At 39.9% G+C, this 17,339-nt stretch overlaps 1 long non-coding RNA gene across 1 annotated transcript in view; it reads left to right on the forward strand.

Annotated features, from left to right (window-relative positions):
- LOC138808605 (uncharacterized) overlaps positions 1-15,567 on the forward strand; it is a 98,696-nt gene extending 83,129 nt beyond the window's left edge. Inside the window, exon 3 of the long non-coding RNA XR_011366520.1 lies at positions 15,160-15,567. This is a non-coding gene — a long non-coding RNA (uncharacterized lncRNA). The remainder of the gene's footprint in view (positions 1-15,159) is intronic.
- The last annotated feature ends 1,772 nt before the right edge of the window (positions 15,568-17,339 follow it).

Below are 17,339 nucleotides of genomic sequence, written 5' to 3' on the forward strand. Positions count from 1 at the left end.
CCTTGGTGTTTACTATTAAAGAAGAAACAGGAAAGATCTTAATGGGACAGTTAAGGCCTCTATAGAAAAAAGTAGTGGTTAATTGGTGACAATCATCGAAACCCATTGTATTTCTTAAAAATAGAGGTAAAGCCGGAAACAAGTGCCTATCAGGCGACCAGTTGGTGACCACCCAAGGATGAAGCCCTGCAGCAAGGTTGTGTAACCTTTTGCCCTTTCAGGCAACCAGCTGGTGACTGCCCAAGAATGAAGCCCTGCAGCAAGATTATGTAACCTTTTGCCCTTTCTTTTGGAGACTTTTTGCTATAAAAGTTTGTTATCCTCTGCATTAAATCGCACTCAGCACTCAGCATCCACTCCTAATGTGTGTGAGATGTCTGTTTGCCATCTCCCCATCCTATTCCAGGTTCCTCCCCTAGGTATCCTCCGTCGTCCCGACAGAACCCGGTCCGCGGCAGTGGCACTGTGGCTCCAGTGGTAGTGCTCCCCTTGAGCTGAAGATCACAGGGAAAGTGCCCAAGCCCAGAGTTCAAGCCCCACGACCAACAAAAAAGAAAAAGAAGAAGAAGAAGAACTATGAAGTGCCAAATGCTGGTGGCTTACACCTATAACCCTACCTACTCAGGAGGCTGAGATCTGAGAATTGTGGTTCAAAGCCAGCCCAGGCAGGAAAGGCTGTGAGACTCTTATCTCCAATAAACCACCAGAAAACCAGAAGTGGCACTGTGGCTCACATGTTAGAGTGCTAGCCTTGAGTTGAAGAGCTGAGGGACAGCACCCAAGCCCAGAGTTCAAGCCCCACAACCAACAAAACAAAACAAAACAAAAAACTATGAAATATGCTAATATTAGCACTGTCTGTAATTAATTAATTCCTCTAAACTAGAATCAACCCATATGCCTCTCCAAGTTAAGCAGATAATTATGGTATGCCATAAAGAGACTATTGTGGTACACCAGTGAATACAAGTGACAACACATGAATGAAACTCCAAAACATTGTTAAACAAATCAAATATTTCACAGAAGATTGTATGCTATCAAGGTGAAAAAAAAAAAAAACAAGCAATAACCAACACATTGTACAGGGATAACTAGAAAGGAAAACAAGGAACCTGTGAACACACACTTAAGAATGATACTACAGAGAGTTGTTTTCACTTATTGTCCCTCCATATCTATTCTTTTGTATGTGAACCACATTTTGAAATAGTCCCTTCATGCTGTGGCTTTGCTTTTCCTTCAGTCCCATTCTACTGTCTCTATTGGATCACTCCCCAGTTACCACTTGGAGAGCAAAGCCCCTCCACTGAAACTCAGGCTCTGCAAACTCTGGCCCTCTTTAAGTTCTTTCCCTTTCTCTGCCAGAATTTCTTCCTGATACTCCTTCCTACTGTCCTGGTTACCTTCCTTGTAGATTTGCTCAAGATGCCCATGACTGATGTGAGGCAGTCCCCAATCATGACTTCCTGTTCGTTACTGGTTACAAATCTTTAGCCACAATTTCTTTCTTTCTTTTTTTTGGGTCTGGTTGTGGGGCTTGAACTCTCGGCCTGGGCGCTATCCCTAAACTCTGCAGCTCAATTTAGCCACAATTTCTATCTTGAGAGTGCAACTAGGTCTTACCACCTTAAGGCCAATAAAACCATGAATACCTCGTGTTCAGAATCTACCCATTATCATCCCCTTTTTAGTAACCTGTTCCTTCCCATTTATCACAGGCCCATTGTAGGTGTACCTCCCTCCATTTGAAATGTCTCTAACTTCCTCTTTGCTTGTTTAAGCCTATTCAAAGTCCTTCCCTGAGCTCAGCAATTCTTTTCCAAAATGCTTTTCCCTAGTTGCATTCCCTCTCCCTAGACCTGTGCTCATCCTTTGACAGCCTGAATTATGTACAAAACTATGTAATCACACATTTGTTTGGGTTCCTCTATCATTGTATCCTCTGTATCTAACGTGGGGCCTCAAACACAACAGGCATTGGGTAGGCATTGTTGAGCTAACAGACATGAGCAAAAAGCTCAGACTTGGTGTAATTTAGACCATTTTTACTTTTTTTTCTCCTAATGTAACTCTATCTCCCTCCCTATAACCATAAATGCTTGCTTTTACAAGAAGATAATTCAGTGGCTGCAATAATCTCTGGCCTAGAAAGTTTAATTGTATATGCAATGTCCTCTGTATCACAGATGAGAGAAAGGGAAGAAAGGTCAAGTACTTGATGTCCCAGTGGTAAGGGATTATGGGAAACTCTCTTGGACAGTCAGTGAGATTTCAGAGTTGAATGGCCCAGTTGAAGAGCCAGGTTTCAGTTTTGTTCCAGCATGTTGAGCTCCTGTTTCTATCAACTTGTGAGAACCCTGAAGTTTTCACCCAGTGGCTTTGACTGAGAATGGTAAGAGCTTGAAGAAGTTTTTAGAGATTGAAGAATATGCAGGATTTAGATGTGCTACAAGAGAAAGAGAAATTATAGAAAATGGCAGAAATAAAAATGGAGATCAGAATGATATGGTGAACTGGAAAGACAGCACATATCAATGATCTTGTAGTGAGAATTTTAAGGAGGACACAGAGATGGGCAGAATAGTCTAGACATATGAGAGAAAACTGATGTGATGGCAAAAACAATACTAAAAAAGTTAAGACTGTAGCCAGGTATGGTAGATCATGCTATAATCGCAGCTGTAGTTCAAGGAACACTCAGAAAAAAGTTCACTACATCTTACCTTAAAGGATAGCTTGGGGTGTACCTCTTGCCACTATAGTTACTTTGGAGACCAGCACCAGGAGGATCTCAGTCCAGACCATTCAAAAACTGAGACACTATCCTCAAAATGACAGGAGTAAAAAGGGCTAGGAGGCACAGCTCAGGTGGTAGAGCACTTGCTTAGCAGGAATGAGGCAGTGATTTCAAACTCAGTACCATCAATCCCACCCACCCTCCAAAAAACCCCTACAATAAATGTCTTATCAAATACTCTTAAAGAAGCATGAGGTAAAGAATGGAGAAGAAAACAGGATGTACCTCTCGAGCAGCCACACAAAGGAGGGTATTCATGACAGCTAGGACTTCACCAATGTTCATGCCAGCAAGGTCACTTTTCTCAGGTATAAGTATAAGGCCACCTGGATCTTTATCACTGAAAGGACACAAACTCACACCTGTTTGTAGGAAGAGGCTTTTCCTGGTCAGGTTCAAATAAAGAACACAGAGAGGTGTCAGCATCAGTTCTATGAAATAGAGGGGTCTGGGTCAGGAAGACAAATCGTAGTTACAACTAGGACTATGCCACTGTCTGTCCATATATCCTTCCAAAAGCACAGGCACATAAATTACCTTGATATCAGTGTTCAATATATCTGATATCATGACTGGTAACTCAACAATCCAGGCTAACAATCCCTGTATCTTCAAATGTTCTTCATGCAACACCTCCAGGACCTATCATCATCTTCGTTAACTGATTCTGAAAGCATTTTATACAAATAGCCCTAAATCTGTCATCCAGACCAGATAGTCCAACTTGTAAGCAGATGCTCAGTTCCCTCCCTCTTTCAAGAGTCTGTGCCTCCATTAAGGAACTCTACAGTCCCATCTGCTTTTCTGATGGGACTGTAAGTCTCCATATACTCTCTTCCTGGAATGTTTCTTTCTACACATTACTACTCTGCATTTTCAGTTGTTGTAATGGAAGACTGAGGACCCCAAACTTTTTTGGTTTTAGTTTTTGTCTTTGATATTTAATTAGAGACTGAAGGTCTGAAGAAGTTTTCACTGGGTTCAATACTACCTTGTCTTATAAGGGCCTTGGATTAAGGTCTTGAGAAGAGTATCAGTCTATCACTATTTTAGTCATTCTCATGCCTAGTAGGAACTCGAGAAACTCTCTAAATTCTGGGTAGAAGAAGCACTACTCCAAAAGCACAGAAGGAAGGACTAATTAAAGAAAAATAACTACAGAGGTTAGAATTATTCAATAATCGAGGAGAATCAAACTTACCTAAAATATGTGCACAGTGAATGGAATGTGAGCTGCAGGGACTGCTTATGATCTTTCTCAGTGATATTCTTCTAGAAAGCCAGGAAAAGGACATTTAGAAAATTTACTTCATGACACTCCACAGACATATGGTACCATGAAATAACATCACATACTTGTCCCAAGTATGAGAAGAGCAGATTCAGCAGACCACTTTGTGGCAGTGAACTAAACCCTTGTCCAGTATCAGGAGAGGGAAGAACCTACTACTTAAACAAAACTGGCAGATTAGTTTAGATTATGCCCAAAAGTAATATCTGCAAGTTTTCCTTCTGGAAGGTTTGACCCAATAGTTGAAGAAGCTGACTTCTAAAAGATATGCACTATCAGATGAAGAGACAAAGGCAGGGATAGAGAATTTTTTTGTGAGATTTCTGTTGCTTAAACAATGTTAAAGATTTCCCTTTATAATGTAGATTTACAGACTATGCTTACAAACATAGGATTCAGGCCTCCAGACAGGGTTATGGAGTTAATTTTGAAGAAACTTACTGTTTTAAAATAAATGTACCAAATAGTTAATGCTGTGCAAGGCATTTGACGGAGGGTTCAAGAAGACCCAACAGGAAGGCTGGGAAGGTGGCTAAGTGGTAGTAGAGTGCTTCCCTTGTATGCATGAGGCCATGGGTTCAATTCCTCATCACCAATACACAGAAAAAGCCAGAAATGGGTGTGGCTCAAGTGGTAGAGCGCTAGCCTTGAGCTGAAGAGCTGAGGGACAGTGCGCAGGCCCAGAGTTCAGGACCCACGACCAACCAAAGACAAAAAAAAAAAAGAAGACCCAACATGACAGAGACAGTAAGGGAGACAGGGGCGTGGGTCACATGAACATAAGGATGCTGGACAAAGAATGGCTTAGTCAGGTAAAATATTAGTGAAGTTCAATTCATTAGAATAAGAAGGAAAACAAAAACCTTCACCATAGCTTTCTGAAGGGATGATAAAAACAAATGACACAGGGTTGTTCTATTGATAGTCACTAGTGTTATTCAAGAAGCCATATGCCCTCTACTTTTTTGTGTAGGATGAAGTAAAAATTAGTCAATCAGCTACCTGGTGAATGCAAAGAATTGGGACAATATTCCATTTGCTAACAGAGTACTTGTAAATACTTAAAGCACCCTTCTACTCCACTACTTAGTCTGAGTAACATGACAGTATCTAAAAACTGAGCAATAAAAAAAACTGGAGAAACAACACTTGGTAATATTGTTTTACATCTATATTTTGAAGTATTAATGAATAAAATGGTCATATACTTTCTCTAAAATAATACTGGGAAGGAGGGAGAAGAGTAGGTGAGGTATATTATAAATGAAACAAGATAAGCTTATTATCATTGAAGGTAAGTAATGAGTAAACTTGGGGGTGAGACAACTATCTACTTTTTTTTTTTTGGCGCTCATGGGGCCTGAACTCTGGGCCTGGGTGCTGTCCCTCAGCTCTTCAACTCAAGGCTAGCACCCTACCACTTGAGGCACAGTGCCACTTCTGGCTTTTTCTGCTTATGTGGTGCAGAGAAATTGAAACCAGGGCCTCATGCATGCAAGGATACCACTCTACCACTGAGCTACCTTCCCAGCCCTCCTCCTCTTTCTTTTTTGTCTGTCATGGGGCTTGAACTCTGGGCCTGGGCACTGTCCCTCCACTCTTCATCTAAAGGCTAGTGCTCTACCACTTGAGCCACCGTGCCACTTCCAATTTTCTGGTGGTTTATTGGAGATAAATGTCTCATGGCCTTTCCTGCCTGGGCTGGCTTTGAACCACGGTCCTCAGATCTCCACCTCCTCAGTAGCTAGGATTACAGGAGTGAGCCACTAGCGCCTGGCCAACTTTACTTATGCATTTGTTTAAAATTTTCTCATAATTTGTTTGTAAGCAAGTCATAAAGCTGGAGATTAAACTGTGACTTGTGACAAAAAAGCTTATACAATACAGATTGGAAATGAGCACAGGGTCATGTCCTTTGAAAGCTATTTTGACCTTCTTTATCTCTTCTCACGAATTTTAATTTGAAGTCTATTTTATCTGATATTAGGATTGCAACTCCCGCCTGTTTATGAGGGCCGTTTGCTTGGTAGATTTGTTCCAGCCTTTAACATTGAAAATGTGTTTGTTTTTACGGGCAAGATGTGACTCCTGCAGGCAGCAGATAGAAGGGTCTTGTTTTTTAATCCAACTAGGCAGTCTATGTCGCTTAATTGGAGAGTTCAGTCCGTTAACCTTAAGAGATAGGACTGAGAGGTATTTGGGAGTTCCTGCCATGTTATCCACCTTCTTGGGGGCTGCGAAAAATGCTACCAGCACAACTATGTTTATTGCAGCATTATTTACCATAGCTAAGATATGGAACCAACCCAGATGCCCCTCAGTAGATGAATGGATCAAGAAAATGTGGTATATATACACAATGGAATTCTATGCCTCCATCAGAAAGAATGACATTTCCCCATTTGTTAGGAAATGGAAAGGTTTGGAAAAAATTATATTAAGTGAAGTAAGCCAGGCCCAAAGAAACATAGGTCCCATGGTTTCCCTTATTTGCAATATCTAGTATAGGGTATGAGTCAAGCGGAAAAGGTCAGATAATGTGATGTTAGGAAAATGAACCCTTAAATATGTATTTTAATGTTTTAGTTTCTTTCATGCATGTGTTTCTAACGCATTTATAAGATTATTTCTTTGTTGCTTTGTATGTCCCTCCCCCACAGTGTAACCCCCGCTTTCACTTTATTTGATGTCAGTATAACATGTGGAGGAGATGGGGACAAACAAGTCGTTTAAGGATTCAGGTGGACCTGTTGCAACAATGAGAAGTACAAAATGTCATGTCAAAACCAGCTTTACAATGTCGGTGTGGGGGAGGGAGGGGGGTATGATTGTGTGGGGGGGAGGGGGGTGGCTGGGAAGGGAGGTGAAGGGTAAACAAAGGAGGAGGCTGCAATGCTTGGTAAGAAATGTATGCATTATCCTGCCCATGTAATTGTAACCCCTCTGTACAGTATGTTCTCAAATAAAATAAAATTAAATTAAAAAAAAAAGAAAGCAAAATGAGAGTAAAAAAAAAAAAAAAAAAAAAAAAAGAAGTCCTTCTAAGCCAGGCACTGGTGGCTTACACCTATAATCGCTGGAGGCTGTGATTTGAGGACCGCAATTCAAAGCCAGTCCAAGCAGGAAAGTCCATGAGAGAGCCCCACAACTGACAGAAAAAAAAGCAGATTTATGTATCATATTGAACTAATGGTTTATATAATGACATATATAAAAATGTAAGCCATCAGGCCAAGGAATGAATAAAGGCAGTTTTTGTTATAGAATAGTTTGCATGCACAATATTAAGGAAATAATAACAAGTTGCTGCCATTTACTTAATATCAGTAAGATAACAGGAATAACGTAAAACACAGAGAATCTCCCAGGTTAGGCTGACATTTGTGTATAATCCTAGATATTCTGAATGCATATCTGAGAACTGATGTGTGAAGCAAGGCTGGACAGAAAGTTCATAAGACTCTCATCTCCAATTAACCAGCAATAATCCAGAAACGGAACTTTGGCTCAAGTAGTAGAATGCCAGCTTTGAGTGCAAAATGTCAAAGGAGAGTGCAAGTCCCTTAACGCAAATGCCAGAAATGGCATAAAGAATAAAAAGCAAAACATTAAACACATGGAAACACAAAAAGACAAAAGTTATGCAAATTTAAATGCTACATTGAGAGATGGATCACACCAAATACAAGAAATGACATTTAGACATTTTCACTCAGTTGAAAAATAAACCAGGATAAGGTGGAATATATACAAAATGGAATTTTACTTATCTATTAGAAAGGATGATATTGCATCATTTTAAGAAATGGTAAGACCTGGTGAAAACTAGATTAAGTTAAGCCAAAAGAAAGTAAGAATGTGTGTTTTCTCTCACCTGAGGAAGACAGAATTAATCTATAAATATACAATAGACAATTGGGTAAACTTGGTGCACATAATTGTAAGGAGTGAAATATGATAGATTCATATTAGAAATTAAATTATATAATTTATTAGGAAAACTAACTTATAGTCCAATAAAATAAACACCAGGAATCGAGTAATCATATGTGGAAGTGAAATCAAGAGCAGAAAGGCAAACTAATGAAGACATAAAAGGTGTAGAAATAGGGTCTGGGAAGGTGGTTCAGTGGTGGAGTACTTGCCTTGCATTCATGAAGCCCTGGGTTCGATTCCTTAGCAGCACATTAGCAGAAAAAAAAAAGAAAATGGCGCTGTGGCTCGAGTGGTAGAGCAGGTGCTTTGAGCTGAAGGGCTGAGGGACAGCACCTAGGCCTAGAATTCAGGCCCATAAATAACAAAAATGGTGGAGAAATAGGTATGAAATCAAATTTCCAATTAAAATTAATGATTTTAAATATGCATTTAATTTTACATGTATTTATTGTTTATAACTCTAATCTTTTGGTACCTCTTGCCTTTTGTGCTTTTAGGTTATCTTAAAATCTCTTTATTGTGTGGACAATGCATGGACCATGATACTCCTACCTATGTCTCTTGTGTTGCTGAGATTAATGGCATGAGTCACCATGCTTCACTTATTTGTGCAGATTGGGACTTGTAAACTTTTGTCCAGATTATGTCCAAAGTGTGATACTCTTGATCTCTGATTTCTGATAGTGATCATAGATGTGAGCTGGTACATAAGGCCATTCATAATCCTTTATCCCACTTTGAAGACATGAAGTTTAATTTTCCAAATGACATACAAGATGACAAACAGAAAAATAATCCCTTAGTTCTGGTAAAGATGAGCTACTAATGAGAAACAAAATTACTTTCTAAAATATTTGACTATTGTAATTATATTTTCAATCTTACCCTACATTTAATATTTATGCCAGTGATTAAACTCAAATTGCAGGCATGCAACTGTGGTTTGCCCCTGTAATCCGAGTTACTTAGGGTGCAGAGACCCCAGGATCATTGTTCAAAGCCTGCAAGGGCAGGAAAGACTGTGTGACTCTTATCTCCAAAATTAATCACAGAAAAACACCTGAAGTGTCACTGTGGATCAAGTGTCAAGCCAAAAGATCCTAGAGACATTGACTAGACCCAGAGTTCAACCCCCAAGACTTGCACAAAGAGACTATTATTGCCTTTAACCATTCATTTGGATCACCTATAAAGAGGGCAGGCTATTGAAGGTCACATAGTTAACGGAAGAAGTAGAATTTGAGAGGATCACAATTCAGAATCAGTCTGGGAAGGGAGGTAATAAGATTTCCATATCTCCCTAAAGCCAGGCAGGTTGAAATGCATTCTGTGATCCCAGCTAATTGGCAGACCAAGGTAAGAATGAGCTTAGCCTAGTCTCTGTTTTGCCATCAACAAAACTGATAATGTATGAGCAAAGTCAGTAAATAAAAAAGATTGTTGATGTGTCCTTATTTGTAGAATATCTGTCTAACAAACAACATATCTAAATTAAAATTAAAAGAGAAAGGAAGAAAGAAAGAAAGAAAGAAAGAAAGAAAGAAAGAAAGAAAGAAAGAAAGAAAGAAAGAAAGAAAGAAAGAAAGAAAGAAAGAAAGAAAGAAAAAAAAAGAAAGAAAAAAGAAGGAAAGAAGTGAAGGAGATAAGGAAGGAAAGAAGGAAGGAAGAAAGAAAGAAAGAAAAAAGAAGGAAGGAAGTAAAGGAGATAAGGAAGGAGGGAAGAAAGAAGGAAGAAGGGAGAAAGAGAGAGAGAGTGGTAAAAAGAAATATAAAAAACATATAGTCAACATGTGATAGACGTTAATAGTGACACTATACCATGTTAGATATAATTGTCATTATTTATTTCTAGGAGCAGCCTAGATAAAACAAGAGCAGATTTCAGCCAAGGATACATACATGTGTTCACCACTAACGAACTGTTATTGATGCCTCCTCCTGGACCAGAGGACATCTAAATAAACAAAAATAAAGCCTAAATAAACCAATAACATACATACTTTGATAAAACACAGGACTGGCTTAAAGTGTTGGACCAACAGGATTGCATATCTAGGAGGTATGGTAAAGTGTGTGGGAGACCAGCATTCTGATGATCTTGCAATGATGAAACTGCCTAACCACACAGCTCCTGGGCATATCACTGCTGAAACAAATATTCAGTCAGAGGTTAACAAAAGTAAGATTTACAATGAAACAGACATTCTGACCAAAGGTATTTTTACCTGATTCATTGTATTTCTTACAGTCTCCAGTTATATAACACACACACAACGTTCCTAATTCCCTTCTGCTTCATTATTGTCTTTCCTTGTTTTGGTTTTGTTTTCAGAAATACACAGGGCATATCTTATATTTTTGTATTTTAGCCTTCAGAAGGTCTATAGTTAAATATCCTTAAGTTCCTTTTGTTAGAAAATGAAAGACACATTGGGTGGTTCTTCACCTGTTATAATTATATAACTATATAATTATATAATAATACTTTTTTATTTCTAACATTTTAGCTGTATAATCCCAATTCATTTTTTCCCAAAGGGAACCTTAGTGGAAGGAAGAATCTGAAAGTTCATTCTGGTATTTAGAGAACTTCTGTTATTAAAACTCCAGTACATAGTATGGAATGGAACTCTGAAATTATTCATTAAACAGATGAGGTGAAAGTCAGATTTTGCACTCTAATACTCTTTCCTCAACCAAAATAACTAATATTCTTAAAGTTAATGGGCACAAATGTGCATAAATTTTCTAGAAATAAAATGATCACTTATGAAACATTAATAATACCTGCAAAGAAAGCTTTACAATATAAGATAATTCCTTCACACAATATGTATCTGTCTGGTACCATAACCCCAAACTAGACTAAGGCATCTAATAGCTATCACAGTTGGATGTTTCCTTTTTGTAAAACTGTTTTATCGTGTTGAGTAATATGAATTGTATACCAACTTAAAATCACATTTGAAATAAAACAGTTACTAGGTAAGACCTTCGTGGTTGAGGTGGTGTGGGATTTCCAGTCAACCACTCTTGAGTTTTCCAGGAAGGAGCTTGCTTTGCCACAGCCTCTGTGGTAGAGCAGGGCAGGGTTTTGAGAGTGGAGGCCAGTCTGGGTAGGGCTTTGAGACATTTGGGAGGAGGTAGGAAGTATTGGATTTGTAGGGCGGGGTTTCCAGTGGAACAGGACAAGGCTTTAGGAAGCAAGTTCAGAGATAGCCATGTTCAGAGGAAAACGGCAGGATTACCAGGGAAGATATTGTTTTCAGGCCCAGCTAAGAGAAGAATGGGGCTGCAAGCGAGGAGATGTAATGACCTGTGAGCGAGAAAATACACATAAGCACAGTTAAAGATGTCAAAGGTGTTTTACTAATGTGTCTGCAACCCTGCCCTAGGTTACTAGAATTAGGAGCAACTGCAACCTCCAGGGGGCAAGTTGTTTTCCTTTTTCCTCCTCCTTGCAAGCCTTGCCTCTCCACTCTCCATTGGCCACTTTGCAAGCCTCTCTACCTCTCCACAGGCCTCTCCACCTCTTCACAAACCTCTGGGCTCTCTGTAGTCCTCTCCGCATTTCACAGGCCTCTCAGCTCTCTGCAAGCCTCCCTGCTCCTCACAGGCCTCTCAACTCTGTGCAGTCCTCTCAGCTGTCTAGGGCTTCCCCAGGTCTCCCTGCCTGACCGGACTTCCTCCAGCCTTCTCTGACAGCCTGGGATTTCCCAGATATCTCCTTGATCCAGCTTCCTCGGGCCATCCCAGATTCTCCTCAAGCCTGAGGAGAGCTGGGCACAGCTCTGGTCCAGGAGCCATGTCTCTTCTCATGTGTCTCTTGTGGCATCTCCTTCTTTCCATCCCCTCCCCAGAAACCCCTGTTGCTACATCTGGTGGCCTGTCCCCCAAGCCACCCTTTGACCCCTCTCCCCCAAGTGGCCTGGCGTGCATGAAGATGGAATCAGCATGGGGCAGGACTTCCCGGACCCTCAAGCTCTCACAGAGTTTACTTAGAGGAGGGGTTACTGGTGGAGCGCTGTGGGCCTGCATGGGATATGTAAAATGGTATTTCCCGTAGAGCAGGGTGGGAAATTTGAGGGAAGAGGCTGATGGAATGCAGGCTTTCTGGTGGAGGAAGGCTGGGCTGACGGGGAGAAGCTTATTGAGGGGTGTGGCTCTGAGAGGGAAGCAGTGTTATGAAGAAGTGGGCTAGTAAAGGACAGCATTTCTGGTGGAAAACCCCATACTTTCTGGCATGTGGTAAGATGGAAGGATTTCTGGCAGAGCAGGAGGGGGCAGCAATGGACGAATGAGCCTTGTCAGGACAGGGCGTTGAGGATCCAAAGGACTAGTTAGGGTGGGGTTTTCGGTGAGGCCAGCCAAGACTTGGAGAGATGGAGTAAGATTGAGTGGGGACTTCAGTGTTAGGAGGCAGGATATCTAAGGAGTAAGCCTATTGTGGGCAGGGTTTCCAGTAGGGCAAGACAAACCTTCAAAGAAGGGGATAGGGATGGACAGGTGCTTCCAGTCAAGCCTGGTAAGCCTTCCAGAAGGAGGCCAACTGGTGGAATGGTTTCCAGTGGAACAATGTGGCCTTCCAGAATGAGCAAGGATGGTGGGATTTTCTGGTGGAGAAGGGCAGGGCTTGGAGCCATGAGGCTAGTTGGAGGTGGGGCTTTCAGAAGGTGGTAAGGCTACAAGGGTTTAGGATAATTATATGCAGGGTATCCTGTGGAGTGGAGTGTGGATTCCAGAGAGAACCCCAACTAGGGGTTGGATGAGGAGCTCAGCTGAGGGTTGGATTATTGGGGGAGAATGGCAGGACTTACAGAGAATAGATGGAAAGGTAGGGAGGTATCTGGTGAAGTACTCGGGCTTTCCAAGGATGAGGTGGGCTGTGCCAGTAGCTTCTAGTGAAACAAAGCAGGGCTTCAAGGGCAAATATAGGGTGGCGGATGGATTTTGATGTAGCAGGACAGGGCTTCATGGGAGGAGTGTAGTTCAGGGAAGGGCTTTGAAAGGGTTGTCTGGGCTGTAGGAGTAGGCTAGTTATGGGGTGGGGGAAGGGCAAAGGGGAGAAATGTTCCCTGGAGCCTCTAAGGAGCTTGAGGGAGAAGGCTGGTTGAGGGTAGGCTTAAAGGGAAGGGTGGGTTTGGAGGGACTAGGTTAGGTAGGGGCAGGGCATCCAGAGAATAAGGGTGGGGATTCAAGGGAGGAGCCGGATGGAAGTGAAGTTCTGGGTAGAACAAGTTGGGTATTGAGGGAGGAGATATGTTTCTTTGGGGCAGAGAAAAGAGTAGATGGAGTGGAAGAGGGATTTCCAAGTAGCAGACCAGGGATTTGAGGAAGGAGGCTGGTTGCAAACAGAGCTTTGAAAGTTTATAGCAGGGCTACTACGGTGTAGGTTAATTGAGGGTGGGATTTCAGGTGTAGCAGGACAGGGTTTCAAAAGAGGGGCTGAATGGAAGTGGGTCAAGTTGAGCTTGTGAGAGGGGATAGGATAGAGGCAGGAGTTCAAGGGGGAAGGGAGAGGCTATAAAAAACAGCAACTACTAATAAAAATAATGCAAGAATACCATTTTCAGCCAGTGTAGAATTAATTCTATTTCTGTATGTATGAGAGATATTGGATAAACTAACCAAGTAATTTCTTCCTACTGAAATTTTTCTTTATTCTAATTGAGTGAGAATAAAACAACAGGCCACGTCAGGCTCATAGGCACACAGTAGACTGACACATGAATCACTGGATTTGATTACCCAGCAACTCCTTTAAGGAACACAAAAATTTAAACTCTCTCCATTAGTCATAATGGACACTCTATTGACTTAAAATTGTGAATAAATAGAAATTTTCCTCTGAACATTTTAGAAATTTTAATCTAAACAAAGTAATAGTAATTCTTTAACTTTATACTTCTATATTGGAACATATACTAACACTAAATAATTAGGAAAATATAATAAAATTATACACAGAATGTTCATTCTTGCAACAGCAATTTTAATCTAAAATAATTTAAAACCAGAAAATTGCTTGCCATATAGTGAGATTGCAGTATGGTTTCCTTTTGTGATCAAAATGGTGATTTAAGCAATATGCCTTTATCATTGGACGCATTGATGGTTAAAAGATATCCAAGAATGTGAAGTACCCTAAAAAAATACCCTGAAGAAACTCACAGGGTACTGTGAGTTGATGTTGAAATAAAATTAATTACTGCATACAGTAGGAATTAATATTAAATAGGCACAGAAATATTTTCTACAATAAACGGCTACATTGAAAAATAAACAATGAAAAGGAAGCAGGCAGTCAGACCATCAAGTTAACATTATCTAATGAATAACATTTATTGAGACTTGTTTGCAATCTGCTTGACCTAAATTCTTCCCTGAAGCCAAATAACAAGAAAAAAACCATGGAAATACAGTATTTTCAAGGCATTATTAGACTTTAGAGAGTGAATTCAATTAATATATTGCTAGAAAATAAAGACAGATGTCCAAGATAAACAGCAAAGGAAATATTCCCAATCTATGGCTCTCTGCTGTGAGAGGGATACAGGCCAAGGCGTGAATGGACTGAAGAACAGGAGTGCATTCTAGTAGTTCCCAAGATGCAATGATGAATGTAACATGGGAGAAAATCAACATAACTGTCACATGAATTTATCACTGGAGAGTACAGAGAAGTACAGTGAAAATCCCAGGAGAATTATAAAGTACAATCTTACATATTTGTCAGAACAGTAAATTCAAATGTTTTCAGAAAAGTGTCTGGCATTGTGTCCTAAAACACTTGGAAAGACTACAGGAAACTACCGGGCACTCACATGATGCCAAGAAATGATTAACTTATAATTTACAAGACATTGAATAATCATAAAAGTCTTGTTTCAGTAGTGCAAAATTAAGCCTTAATACACTCTGTTCTGAAACAACACATTATAAAACCAAATCAAGAACAATCAAATTATATATGTGACTCAACTGTTTCCAACAATAGAATTCAAAAATTCAAATTACATACTGTATCTGTAAACTGATAAAAATCATACAGTATGACAAACATAATTAATCTTTCAACACTGCATATTTTATGTGAATAGTCCTGATGATAAATGATTTGTTTTCCTTACAGATTTTGGATGAACACAACAACAACAATACAAAACCAAAAACCACTTGGCAATAGATCTGGATACCAGTGGCTCATCCCTATTCCTAAATGCCCAGGAGGCTGAGATTGGAGGACCATGGCTCACAGGTTGCTGGGGTAGCCAAATCCATGAGACATTGATGTTCCATTGATCAGTCAAAGGCCTAGTGGAACATTGGCTCACATGGTATAGCATCAGGCATGAGTGTAAACACCAAGAGTTCAAGGCTGGAGTCAAATCTCATTACTACACCCCACACACACAGTCACAACCTACACACAAAGGGGAAGATACAGGAACAGGGAGAGAAAGGGAATCTTAAGAGTTTAAAAAGTGAAGCCTATCCTAGAAAAAAAAATCCTTTCCAAAAATATACAACTGTAAGATTACTTGTGAGGGATTCTAGAGCTGAGCAATGAGATCTGGAAAGAGATAAAAGATTAGAAAGCCATCTTAAACAAGACTCAGAAGGCTGAGATATGTACCCTGGAAAAGTCAAATCATCAAGGCAAGATAGTGCTATAAGTTACTACCTTAAGTGTGTTTAAGATACAGCTGTTAGGACACTAAAATAGTAAGATCTTGGAGATGAGACAAGATATTTTATGGCTAAAATATGTATTCCTCCCTTCTGCTCCCTAACAGTAAGAGAGTTAATTGTCACTATTTATACAAAGTATACCTCATGTTAGTGGTTGTAACCACAAGATAGATTGATGACCTAGTTTGTGCAAATAACTTTAGCCACACCCCTATATTAAGTTGGATAAAAAGTTTGTTAAGCAGGACCACCAAAAACTGGTGGTGAGCCTTTGGGTCCCCTGGTGTCCCTCTTTCCTTTCCCTCTCTGTAATTTCTCAGTTCATTGGCCAGGTATCCCTTCATCTCTGCTGTTCCAGAGTTGTGGACAGAACTGATATTCTGAGCTCCTCAATACAAACGGTGGAAACACACTTTATCAAAGAAGATACACAAACATATATGAGCACCTGGCAAGATACCAATCATCAGCAGTCATCCTGTGAGTCCTTAGTGAAGAAGTGGAGTTCCATTATGGTGGTCATAATGGCTAAGTGTAAAAAGTATGTAATAAAACCTTTGGAAGGTTCTTTTTCTCTTTTTTCTCTGTAGTCCCAGATGGCCTGGAACTTTCCAGCCTTGTCTCAGCCACAGAAGTGATGGGAGTTTGAATATGTGCTGCCATGCCTGGCATTTAGGAAGTTCACAACAAAGCAATAACAAAGTACATGAAAGCAATTTTGTAAATGATGTACATTTGCTTCCTCAATTGTAAAATAAAACAATACGAAAGTGCATGAAAAGTCTTTTTTTCTTTTTTTTTTTTTTGTCGGTTGTGGGGCTTGAACTCTGGGCCTGGGCGCTGTCCCTCAGCTCTTCTGCTCAAGGCGAGCGCTCTACCACATGAGCTACTGTGCCACTTCCAGCATGAAAAGTTTTGTAAGTGATATGTATTTACTTCCTCAATTGTAAAATTAAACAAATATATGTCAAAATATCACATTATTAACATTATTTATATATATGTATATGTATATATATATATATATATATATATATATATATATATATATGCAGTTCATCAGGCATCACTATACCTCAACAGATCAAATGCAAAGTCAAATTTCTACTTCTTTCTAGGAGAAGCAGAAAAGGTCAAAATCTATGGATATATGACCATATAAGATGATATTAAGTAACTGCTTAAATAGGGATATAGGTTGACCTTTTGTAACAATGAGATGTATAAGACACTCCATTGAAAATGAACTTTAAAACTGGTGAGGGGGAGGGAGGGAGTAGCTGTGGAGGTGGGAGGGAAGGGATCGTAGGGGAAAAAACAAAAGACGAGGCAACAATGCTCCATAGGAAATGTACTCATTACCCTGGTCATTTAACTGTGACCCCTCTGTACAGTATTTTTACAATAAAAATGTACAAAAATTCTACTTTAAAATCTAACATCTAAGGCAGTGTCTGGAATACAAGGAGATAAAATAAATCTACAGGAGGGATATCTTTAACACTGTGACAATGAGACGTGAAAGCTGGATTTTAAATCAGGGTTTGACAAGATCAAATGTCCACTAAATATGTGATTACAGCTACAGAGCTGACCATGATCGTAAGAATGGAGGTACAA

This window comes from Dipodomys merriami, unplaced genomic scaffold, assembly GCF_024711535.1.
Source record: "Dipodomys merriami isolate MVZ:Mamm:240054 unplaced genomic scaffold, mDipMer1.0.p SCAF_459, whole genome shotgun sequence".
In the NCBI taxonomy this organism is placed as follows: Eukaryota; Metazoa; Chordata; class Mammalia; order Rodentia; family Heteromyidae; genus Dipodomys; species Dipodomys merriami.